Source organism: Ursus americanus, chromosome 15, assembly GCF_024610735.1.
Source record: "Ursus americanus isolate L20-20 chromosome 15, mUrsAme1.1.p, whole genome shotgun sequence".
NCBI classification, from domain to species: domain Eukaryota; kingdom Metazoa; phylum Chordata; class Mammalia; order Carnivora; family Ursidae; genus Ursus; species Ursus americanus.
The window spans coordinates 14,177,169-14,189,813 of NC_142141.1; positions in this window are offsets into that span (position 1 = coordinate 14,177,169).

The window sequence follows — 12,645 nt, forward strand, 5'->3', positions numbered from 1 at the left end:
AAAGGAAGAGAAGGAGGCAGGAAGGAAAGACGAAGGAAGGTATCTTTTGTGGGCAGAGAGCTTATTTTTAGCTTAACTGGAACAATATGATTACAGGACATGACTGCACTTAGGAAGTCATGGAGCATAGAGAATTTAGTCAAGGTATTGTAATAGCATTGTATGGTTACAGATGTCACAACACTTGCGGTGAGCATAGCATACTGGATAGCATTGTCGAATCACTTTGTTGTACACTGGAAACTAATGCAACATTGTATGTCAACTATACTTCAGTTAAAAACAGAAAGGGGTCATGAAGCAATACTGAATGCCAAAGTCAACCTAAAGTTCAAACGATCTTTGGAAATGAGTGAAAAACAACTAGGGATGTTACTATTTTATCAGTAATCATGTATGTGATCAATTCTACGTATCTATATCTATAAATATTGGTGGTGTGGATTGTTGGTATATGACTATTGAATGTATTTAAAGTTATTCATATCTCTTTTCTCTTAGCCAGGCATCATTCTCAACATAGTTCATGAAGTAATTTTGGTGGAATTAAACTTGAAATGTTCATAATCGTGTAATTAATTATGATCATTTTTATTACATGTTCTAATTAATGTCAGTTGATGAGCATGGCACCTTACACAGTCAGCTGCACAGTAGGAAATATGAGAAGAACAATGACTCGAGTATGGCAGTAAATTCAAGAATCCGTCTGGGCATCTTCATCTAAAAGGCTCAGACAAGAAGTCTGTGATGGTCAGTGGGCTCACATTTGGCCTTTGGTTCCCCAGACCACAGGCAAAGGATAAAAGATAATTTGAGGATAAAGGGTATTGTCGGTTCAAATGCTGCTAAAGCCCATGTGGAGAAGTGAGAGTGTCCACAGGACAACAGATGGAGGCCACATCTGGCAGAGGAGGGAGTGAAAAGCCTATAGCATTTATAGAGGACAACCATAGAACCCTATAAGAAGATGGTAGGAACCATTTAGAAAACATTAAATAATGAATTTTGGGGTCTCTTTTATATTATCACTAAAGCTGACTAGCACAAGAGAGTATTATTCCCATTTTATAGGTGAGATCATTGACAACCAGAGAGGAAAACGTCACAGTGATTTAGAATCAGGTTTACTGCCTCTTAAACAACTCCACCTTTCTGCATTGTCTTTTGTTTGACAATTATCATCTTGCTTTGTAACAGAGCTCTGTCTGTTAAGTCAGTAATGCTATACTTTCACAATTAAAAATAATGTATAGAATTTATGGAGTTACCTATAGAATAAGTGGATATGATTAGCTATATTATATTGGTTTTATGTAGTGATTTGGGGGCTATGTCTAGAAATCCATTTCATACAACTTCCATTATTTATTCCATTATTTATGTATTTTCATTATTTATAATGGCCTTCAGACACAGAAAGAAATGCTACATAAAGGCTATTTTTAAAAAGATTTTATTTATTTGTCAGAGAGCACAAATGGGGTGCAGCACACAGAGCAGGCGGAGGGAGAAGCAGGCTCCCAACTGAGCAAAGAGCCCGATGTGGGACTCGATCCCAGGACCCTGGGATCATGACCAGAGCCGAAGGCAGATGCTTAACTACTGAGCCACCCAGGCATCCATATAAAGGCTATTTTTAATCAGACATAAGCAATTCTCTCAATTTTGCATGTGTGTCATACCTCAGTGAATATTTCTCTCCTTTAGGTCAAATATATTAGTAGGACTCTTTCAGGTACAGATACTGAAAATACAACTTATACAGATTGCACAAAATAAGGAATTTATAGGCTCGGGAAACAAAAATCTGACTGGAAAGTTCTAAACTTCTGGCACAGCTGGATCCAGGTGTTCAAAAATGTCTTCAGGATTTTTTCTTTTTCCTTTTCTTGGATCTGCTTTCCTAGAATTTGCTTCTGGCAAGTTGTCTTCTAAGGTAGGAAAAGGACTACCAGGGACTACTATCTGGGCTTACTTCTAGGCAGCCTAGTGGCACTCAATGAAACATACTTTCTTTCCGAGTTCAACAACAGCAACAACAAAGTCCTAGGTTTGAGTTTATTGGCTTGCATGAGGTCATTTGGCCATATCTAAATCATGATATGTAGCTCTGACCGGCCACATGCTAACCTCTCAATCCCTGGGCTAGTCTCAGAACCCTTTAATCATATTGTCTAAGCCTGGGGTTGGGTTACACACCAGAAGAAAATCAAGGGACTATTTAGCAGAAGGGAAAAACAAATACTGTGCAGACTCAAACTATGATGTCATTACTTCAAGCTTCAGTAAAGTGATGGGTTCTTTATAGAGCAAAGAGAGAAAAAAAAGTCATTTTATGAGACATACCTCCTTGAAAGATATGTTGATAATATTTACAGGATATTCATCAGTTATTTATATTTGAAATTTTATTTATCAAATATTTGTTGATTAACAATACTGAGTTTTCCAAAGCTTAGTCCTCCTTTAAGGTTTGTAAATAAAGAATAAATATTAGCAAACTGGCGAATTAGCATCATGTCCTTACTTTCACTGGCAAACAAAAATAGAAATGTAAAGTGAAATTTATTTAATATACAACCTTCTATTTCTGCTGGTCATTACACGTTTTTATACTTCATATTCAGAATATAAACATTCCTTCACAAAATATATACTCCGTAAAGCTCTGGATGCTTTTATTTGATTTTTTGTTTAATTTTAATTTTCACTTTCGCCGTGCTGAGAATTCAGAAGGAACATGCCTATGAGAGTTGACACCTCGATATTCTATATTCACAGACTAGAACTGCTATGCAAGCAAAAGAATTCCGAGTGAAAATTAGTTTCCTGCAGTTGAGTCAGGGTGCTGGGTAAGGGTGAGGACTAGTTGAACTGGGCGCCACATGCAGGGTTTCAGTGTTTGGGCCTTAGAATCAAAGAGAACTTGGTTGAGTCCTGGCTTCATTATCACCAGCTGTGTGACCTTGAACAGTTTACCTCAACAATCCTCAGTTTCCTTATTTTTGAAATCAGCATCAGATGGTCTCCTTCAAAAGATTGTCAGGATTATGTGAGATTAAGCAGTTGAAACATTTATTGTAGTTTCTTGTATAAAACAAGCATTCAGTTAGTCATTCTTGTTAATTGAAAGACACTAGGTAATGATTTCTTACCCATGGTGATTCAGGGCATAACCCTCGCCAGCTGGCTGTTTGAAATGGTTTTATTTGCTTGGTCGGTGGACTCTTTTTTCCTTAGTGAAGACATTTGGAAATACACCACTCATTTCTAATAGGAGTGAATTGGATTTTCATCACTTCCGTGTGCACATGACTGTAATTAACAAGTAAAATGAACACAGACCATTTAAAATTCATTAAAGTATGGGAGAAAAATTCCATTTGATCACAAGTAAAATTCTCTGCATGTTTATTCACTTAAAGGAAGACATTTGGGGAGAAGTACTTTACTCTCTAATGTGTTAGCAGATCGCAAATGCTGCTGCTTGTAACCTCCTGCTGTCATGGTTATGAAGCTCAGTTAACATTAATTGAAATATCTGAGTGCTTGGTGTCACAACCTGTGAGCCAGGGACAAAAATCTTTTGTATATTTTATTTGTTTTTTCCAGTGTGAATATTAGAACATTCAGGTTTTCATTTATCGCTTGTTCTATTTTGCTAATCAGTGTAGTAAATGGCTTCTGTGAAATGTGCTTAAGAGGAACCCGTGAAGGAATTAGTATCCCTATCTCTGTGCCAAGTGGACACAGGGAAATCAGTGTTTGCAATCAAGGTCTAAAACTAGACAACTTTAATTCTATCACCAGTCCTCAAGGGATTGACTTTGTGAGATTGAATGGAGCCCCATAATATTTTGAGAAAAGAAAGAAATTCTTTCTTTTGTCCCCATTCTCTGGGCCTGGTGGAAAGACGGATTTGTCAACGATTGTAAAATGTTTGGGGCAAAAAGATGGCAGTTTTTGTATATTGTATCTTTAGTGTCTTGTGGAGATGAGGCTTAAAAAGTCCACAGGGGCTTTTTTGGTAAGTACTTTGCTGAACTCAGTTGCAAAATTCTGTTCGCCTTGTATTATTTTCTAACATGTACAGAAGAAGAAAAATGAAGGAACATTGCATCTGTGCAAGATCTTCACTGTAAACTCAAATGTACAAACCAGTTTTGAGGGCCTAGTCACTCAGTAAAATGCAATCAAATTATTTAGAAAAATGGCTACTAAGCTATTACGTCCTGTTTATTCTTTGATTAAAAATCACACACACACACAAACAAATTTATGAGTGTTTAATGAGCTTGTCTCTGTTCTAGTACCTAGACAGAAAAAAAGCACTTCTGCCTCAAAGCTGCATCCAATCTTCTAGAAGATGGTACAGATTCAATAATTTCTCAACAGTAAACCTTAATATATTAACATTATTTTAAAAACTGTCCCTTAAATCCAAAGGCTAGATTATAATTGTATTGATTCGGAGGATATAGGAGCTAGTTAAGCATTGATTAATTAGTCCGAAATATTCTATAACTTTATTTTTTATAGTGGTATCAATTTTTGGCCAACATTAAGAAAATGTTCAAATGTAGGGAAAACCTGAAATAATTTTTTTTAGTGAACACATTTATAGCACCTAGATTCTATACAAAAAACAACCATTTTATTTTTTATTTTATTTTTTCTTTGTATTTTTTAAAGATTTTATTTATTTATTTGACAGAGAGAGAGATAGCAAGAGAGGGAACACAAGCAGGGGGAGTGGGAGAGGAAGAAGCAGGCTCCCCATGGAGGAGCCTGATGTGGGACTCAATCCCAGTACTCTGGGATCACCCCCTGAGCCAAAGGCAGATGCTTAATGACTGAGCCACCCAGGTGCCCCAGAAACAACTGTTTTACAATGTAATCTTACATGGAACCCCAGTATTTCCTACAACTTAGTGCTTCTCTCGTCATAATAGAGCTCAATACCCAGAGGTCTACTTGCTCTGGTTAGTCCTTCCCTAAGGGGACCCCTGTCTTAGTTCTGCACACAATTTGACAACCAATGATCCAGTCAAACCTTGTTATTTTGCAGGTAAAAAAAATCTGAGATGCGGCCACAAATACAAGGCTGCCTTCTAAGCTGCTGCCAAAGCCGGAACTAGAATTTATTTTTTTCTTTCTTTGTTGCCGATGAATCTTTAAAAAAAAAAAAAAAAGATCTTGTCATGTTGTTTAAACAGATGTCATGATAGCCTCATCAGGCTGTGCATTTTGTATTCTGGAAGAATGACATGTGTGGTGCTGGTTAGAATGAGTGTGAGAAAGCGAAGCTCATGTGATTCAGGCAAAGTAGCTATTGTTGGGCATCGGTTAGGGTTATATTTAGGCAATAAGGGTGTTGGTAATGCTGAGGGTCATCAAAAAATTATGTCCTACATAGACCTAAGTCATTGCACAAATGCTATTAAGAAACATCCCTTTGGGCGCCTGGGTGGCTCAGTCATTAAGTGTCTGCCTTCGGCTCAGGGTGTGATCCCTGCGTTCTGGGATTGAGCCCCACGTCAGGCTCTTCCGCTGGGAGCCTGCTTCTTCCTCTCCCATTCTCCCTGCTTGTGTTCCCTCTCTCGCTGGCTGTCTCTCTCTGTCAAATAAATAAACAAAATCTTAAAAAGAAAAGAAAAGAAAAGAAAAGAAAAGAAAAGAAAAGAAAAGAAAAGAAAACATCCCTTTCCTTGCTGTTAGATTAACTGATTTACTCATGCGTTCATTCAGGGAGTTCCTCTGGTATTCTTATTTCCTTCTATCAGTTACATAGCACTTGGCTTTTTCTTTTAAAAAGGACCTTCGTATTTGCAGTTTTCTCTGCTGGTGTGTTTGCCTCTAGCTTTTTCAAAGGACCACTACTGCTCAGCCTATAGGCACCAAGTTAAATATCAGCTGCTCAGAAATGTGTGTCCCAACTCCTCCTAAGATTCTTACACAATCACTATAATATACATCATTCTATGTCTTTCCTTCATAGTGTTTACTGTCATCTGTAACTCTCTGGCTTTTGTTTTGCTTGGTTGTTTTCTGCTTACAATACATTGTAAGTTGTGTGAAGGTAGGACCTGGGTTACAGTAAATGTTCACTCATTCGAGTACATTTGATTATCTACTATGTGGCAAGCATGGCTTAGAATCTAAAATATTAAAATGGAAAAAATAGAGAAAGCCCTTGCTCTTTAAATTTTATATTTTCATGAGCAAAGACAAATAATACACAGCAATGAGTAGATAAATAAAATGACGCAAAAAATAATAAAATAAAATAAAACATAGGAAGAGGACAGAGTGATGGCAAGTGCTCTTTTAGACATGGTGGTGAGATAAAGTTTCTCTAAGGAGTTGCTATTTCAACAGAGGTATGAATTAAGTGAGGATACAAGTCATTGAGACATCTGGCTGAAGGGCCTTATAGGCAGAATAGCATGTGCAAAATCCCTGAAGTTGTATTGGTTTTGGCATGTACAAATACGGAAAGTATTCATTAAGACTGGAGTAAAGAGATTGCAAAAGAAAATCATAGGAAAGGAGATACATGGGGACTCACTAAACCTTTTAAATTGTATTTTTAAAGACAGGTTTTTACTTCTTTTTAGGATGAGTGTTCTGAAGAGAGTAATCGTTGATTTGACACATATTGTACACGAATCACTCTGGCTAACGTGTGGAGAGCAGAATGACACTAGGGATGGAGGAGTAGACTAAGGCCTAGTTGGGAGGCCAGTGTGGTGGCCCAGGTGAGAGGTGATGGTGCCATGGACTGGAGTAGTGAAATCTGTGAGAGTGGTCAGGATTGGGATATACTCTGAAGAAAGTAGCAGCAAGATTTGCTTATACAGAGGAATGGGGTATAAGAGAAAGAAAGAGATAAAATATGAATGCCAGATCTTTATGCTGAGAACTGGAAGAATGTAGTTGTCATTTGTTAAGGTAAGGGAGAGTGAGGGGAGAACAGGGGAGAAACATCAAAGGGTTTGGTTTTAGACATGTTAAATTTGAGGTACCTCTTGTGGGTCCAAGAGGATAAATTAAGGACATGAATGGACATGAGTTTTAAGTTTGGAAGAAAACCAAGGCTGAAGAAATTAAATTGTGAGTCATCAGTATAAAGAATGCATGTTAACAGTGAGACAGACTAAGTTCACGTAGAGACTGAGTGTAGATAGGTAAAAGAAGATATCCATGTGCAAACCCTTGTGACTCTATCATTTAGAGACTCAGCAAAGAAGATACTGACGTAGGAAGTAGGAGTGAGGTAGGACAAAAGAAAACGTATGGTATCATATAAATCAAATGACTTAACTTCTGGAAGAAAGGAGTGATCACCTACATCAAATGCTAATTAATAGGTAGAATAATATAAGAACTAAAAATTGGCCAATTTATTTCTTCAGGTCAAGCTCATTGCTGCCCTTGTCAAGAATGGATTTAGTGATTAGAGTAGGTTGGAAGGAGGATGGAAAGACAATAAATGGAGAAAGTTTTATGCCATAGAAAGGAGCAAATAAATAGGGTGCTAACTGGAGAGGATGTAAAATCGAGAGATTATTGCTAAATGCAGAATTGTCATAAAATTTTTGCTTGATAATGGAAATGATATAGTGAAAGAGACATTACTGATGAACGAGATGGAGGAGACAATGGCAGGAATAATATTCTAGAGTGAGCAGGAAGGGATGGTACAAACAAGTGGAGAGAGAACAATTCATTATTACAGCAGGGAACAGAGTGGAACAGGTTGAGCATTTTTGTAAGGGAGAAATTCAAATGGTGGGTTCGGAAGTCTATGACAATGAGGAATTGGTGGTGTCAGGCTGTTTGAGAGAAAAGAGATTTCAGAGGGGAATTAGAAAACAAAAAGACTTCAGTGAGGGGAGTGCTATTGGTAATGGAAATGTCTAGAATACAGCATTTTTTCAACTCTAACTTACTGTTAAAATCACTCAGGAAATTTATTTGTGTGTTTATTTATTTGTCCATCCATTTATGTATTCTTTCTTGCATTCCTTCCTTTATTTCTTTGTAAAAAAAAAAAAAAAAAAAACACTGTTGCCTGCCCTAAGTCCATGTAATGATGCCATTCATTGGTCTGGGCTTTGGAACCAGAAAACTAACATTTAAAAATGTTTCCAGGTGCTGGGATATTTGAGAATCATTGATTTGCAACCTTAACTATACATTGGAGTCATTTGAAGTGAGAAAATTAAGGTATTGGTTGCATTGCTTCTTTGACTTTTGAAATCATAAATAAAAATGATAGAGAAGATGCAAGGAAGTATTTGAGCAGGTGCTAAAGTCTTGAAGAAATGATATCAATTTGTAGATGGCAGCAACAGGTTGGGGAAGCATATGGTGTAGTCTGATGCTAAGAGCTGGGGGGTTTCATTACAGAGAAGAGAGGTATGGGTATTTGAATGCAGCAATGTAAGGCAAGGTGATCAGTTACCCCCCTTCCGGGTCTAGTATATGGCAGTTGAAACAATGATCAATTGAGAGACTTTCAAGAGATCCCAAAGGAAAACTAGATGTCTGTTCGCCTAAGAAGGTGAAAAAAAGTGTTAAGAGAAGTGGTTTTCTTTTCTTGGGACTCAACAACCAAACATTATTGCTTGATAATGTGTTCAATGAATGTTCATTGAGTGAATGGTATTTTTTATTCAGATCAGTATTTGTGTACAACAGTGACTCTATTATGCTGGATTAAAAATAATTTGAATATCTCTTTACCTTATTTATTTAATTATAATTTATATTGTGGAATATCAACAGAAATAACGTTATTTGCTCTGAATTCGTGCTAATGAGTTCATCTATTACTAATGGCAGGTTTACATGAAGATATTGGGTTCTGTTGTTTGAATGTTATATGGAGGAGTTGTTGAATATACAAATGGACAATGGCCAAAATGTATGTGACAACAGAACTGACCACAAACTGCATCAACTGAACTGTGAAGCCAAACCACAACTTCTGCAGCAGTCAGCCCAGAGTGGTCAGGACTTGGTCAATAATTTTAACTTCCCTATATTTGCCCTTGCTTCCAACTGAAGATCAACCAGAGAAAGCCAAATATGTTTCCCAAACCACTCACATAAGATGCTTGGTTTTTAGTTAGCCTACCTTTAGCTTCTCTATGCCAACAATTTCCAATCTGAGTATATCTAAAGCCCTCCCTTTTTTCAATATAAAGTGTTCTCATTCCCTTGCATATTTTTGAGTCCGTTAAATACAACTGATGATGACTGATTTCTTTGTTATTGCAAACTCTGAATAGTTGTTCTGAGTTGTCTTTGTTTCTTTTCATATGTGAGTGACTATTAAGAATGTATATGTGGGTATAATAATAGAGCCCATTAAGCCATTAAAACATTAAAAAATTAGGTATTGCAATGAAACATTCTAATAGAGGCAGTTCTTTTCATTTTATTGTTTAGAAATATTGATAGTTGTAATTTAAAAAATATGTAAGGGATGTTTATATAAATATTAATAACATCCTTAATATAAGCATTTATTGTGGAAGTAAGCTTAGATTCTGCATTTGGTATTATTAACATTTTAAATATTTTTTACCCAATAGGAGACATAAGTTTAGCTTATAGACAAAATAATGTACAGGAATATTTTTAAATATTTTTAAAAATGATTAATCCTTCAAAAATGTAATTTACTGATATATCTCCTGATGCAATGGAAACAAAAACAAAACTAAGCTGTTCGGACCACATCAAAATAAAAAGTTTCTGCACAGCAAAGGAAACAATTAACGAAACTAAAAGACAACTTACTGAACTGGAGAAGATATTTGCCAATGACATATCCAATAAAGAGTCAGTTTCCAAAATATATAAAAAACTTATACAACTCAACACCCTAAAACAAACAATCCATTAAAAATGGGCAGAAGACATGAACAAACAATTCTTCAAAGAAGACATACAGATGGCCAACAGACGCATAAAAAGAGGTTCTACATCACTAATCATTAGGGAAGTACAAATCAAAACCATAATGAGGCATCACCTCACACCTGTCAGAATTATTAAAATCAAAAACACAAGCTACAACAAGTGTTGGGGAGGATGTGGAGAAAAAGGAAACCTCATGCACTGTTGATGAGAATGCAACTAGTTCCACCACTGTGAAAGAGAGAATGGAGGTTGATCAAAAAATTAAAAATAGAACTACCATATGATCCAGTAATTTCACTATTGGTGTTTACCCAAAGAATATGAAAACACTAATTTGAAAAGATATATTCACCTCTGTGTTTATTGCAGCATTACTTAAAATAGCCAAATTATGGAAGCAGCCCAATGTCCACTGGTAGATGAATGGATAAAGAAGATGTGGTATGCATACAATGGAATGTTACTCGGCCATAAAAAAAATAATGAAATCTTGTCATTTGCAACAACATGGATGGATCTAGAGAGTATTATGCTAAATGATATAAGTCAGTCAGAGAAAAACAACTTATGATTTCACTCATACGTGGAATTTAAGAAACAAAACAAATGGACAAACTAAAAAGAGACAAACCAAAAAACAGACTCTTAACTATAGAGAACAAACATGGTTACCAAAGGGGTAGAGGGTGAAGGATGGGTGAAATAGGTAAAGGGGATTAAGAATACACCTACCGTGATGAGCCCTGAATAGTGTATAAAATTGTTGAATCACTATATTGTACGCCTGAAACTAATATAACGGTGTACATTAACTGTACTAGAATTAATGAAAAAAAAAATCTGAAAAGCAAAATAAAAACAAAAAAACCTCCCAACAGAGAAAAAAATAATTTACTGAAGACACAATATATTAGTACATGGGCTTGGGAATGAAATATTTAATTGTGAAGATGAATAATAATGTATATTAGTCAAAGAACATGTGTGTACCAATTTTTTGAAGATTTATTTTCAATGAAACAACTTAACTTTGCAATCTTTTTCAGAAATTTACCCCTTTTAATATTTTCACAATCCCTAATATAGATCTTTTTTCAAAAATCAATAAATCACCCATAAAATCCTGAGCTAGATATCTTTCCTTTTTGCAGGGTATTAGTATTAGAGATATTAGTATTTTTCTCCATATCTTTCCTAAACTTACACCAAAAATGATATTTGCTATGGAATTCCATTTTGTATGCTAACTGGAGGTTCCTTATACAAACAAACAGGAAAAGGAGACTTTAGAGAGAGATTTTATGTATTAGGAAGTGCTAATGCATAAGTCTAAGCTATTATTATTACATTATTATTATTAATTAGCTTTCATATAAAAATGTTATTTGAGGTTATATTTACCACGACAGAAATTTTATTACTAATCTTTGATTTAAAAAATTTAACATCCTATTTCACAATTGCATTGTGGTTTTCAATGGTTCTCAATATGTGAATCATGGACTAATAGCATCACCTAGGAATCTATAAGAAATAAAAATTTTCAGGCCCCATACCATATTGACTAAATCAGAAACTTTGGGGATGAGGCCCCCCAATTTTTGTTTTAATAAGTCTTCCAGGTGATTTTAATGTATACTAAAGTTCAAGATCCTCTGATCTGCATACTATTCTTAGTTAATCCATGAAATTTTAAATAATAGCAACAAAAAAGAATATTTGATTTATACAGTAAATACTATTAGACTTGACTGAAGTTTTGCAAGAATTACTAAATATGCCAGATATTTCGCTGCCATGAGATAAACCCTTAAGAATTTGTGATGTGTGGCAGTAACCTATAAGGGCTGCTACCATTTCTTTCCCAAAGCTTTATGCTTAGATGAATAATTCAGTCAGTTTACAAAAAAAATCTAAAGAAAACTGGTAACATTATAGTTTAGAAACTTTTGAGAAATAGTCCACAAGCCTCTATTTTATCATGAGAAATAGAAAGTCTTCATTCTTTCAGTAGTTACTTTAGTTATCCTCAATTACATAGAACAGGGATTCCAAACTCAAATAACCTTCATGCGCCAGGCTGGTAACTTGACTGAGCTGGTCAGGTGGAATCTTCATTTCTATACAGAAAATTGTTTTCTTCCATTTATACTGAAATATGCAGGCCTTTCAGTTTGTTAATTTTCTCACTTTTGACAGAGACATGGGAACAAATACAAACCATTCCTTTTGATTCTAGGAAAACAGCAATGAAGCACAACGATGACTATGAACATCTCAGTATCAGGAAGGCAATAGAAGTGGAAATTGTGACAACTTAAATGCTGCCTTGTCTTACTGGCAGGATGGGACCCAGTAGGTGGGAGGGAGTTTCTCCTTAATACCTGCCAGGTATCAAGTTGACAGTATTTTAGCCCCTACTCTCCCCACAAAGAAAAGCTAGAAATGAAAATTTTCATCTAAAATTTCTTTAAAAAGATTTGTGTGATACGAACATTTAATATGGGATTTGCTCTGTTAACAAATTTTTAAGTGCACAATACCGTGTTGTTCACTACAGGCACGGCGTTGGACAGTGTACCTTTAGAACTTGCATATCTGAAAATTCCCTCCATACCCATCAAATGACCACTCTCTGTTCCCCTCCTCCAGCAGCAGGTGGCCACCTTTTCACCTTCTGTTCCTATGAGTTTGATTCTATATAAGTGG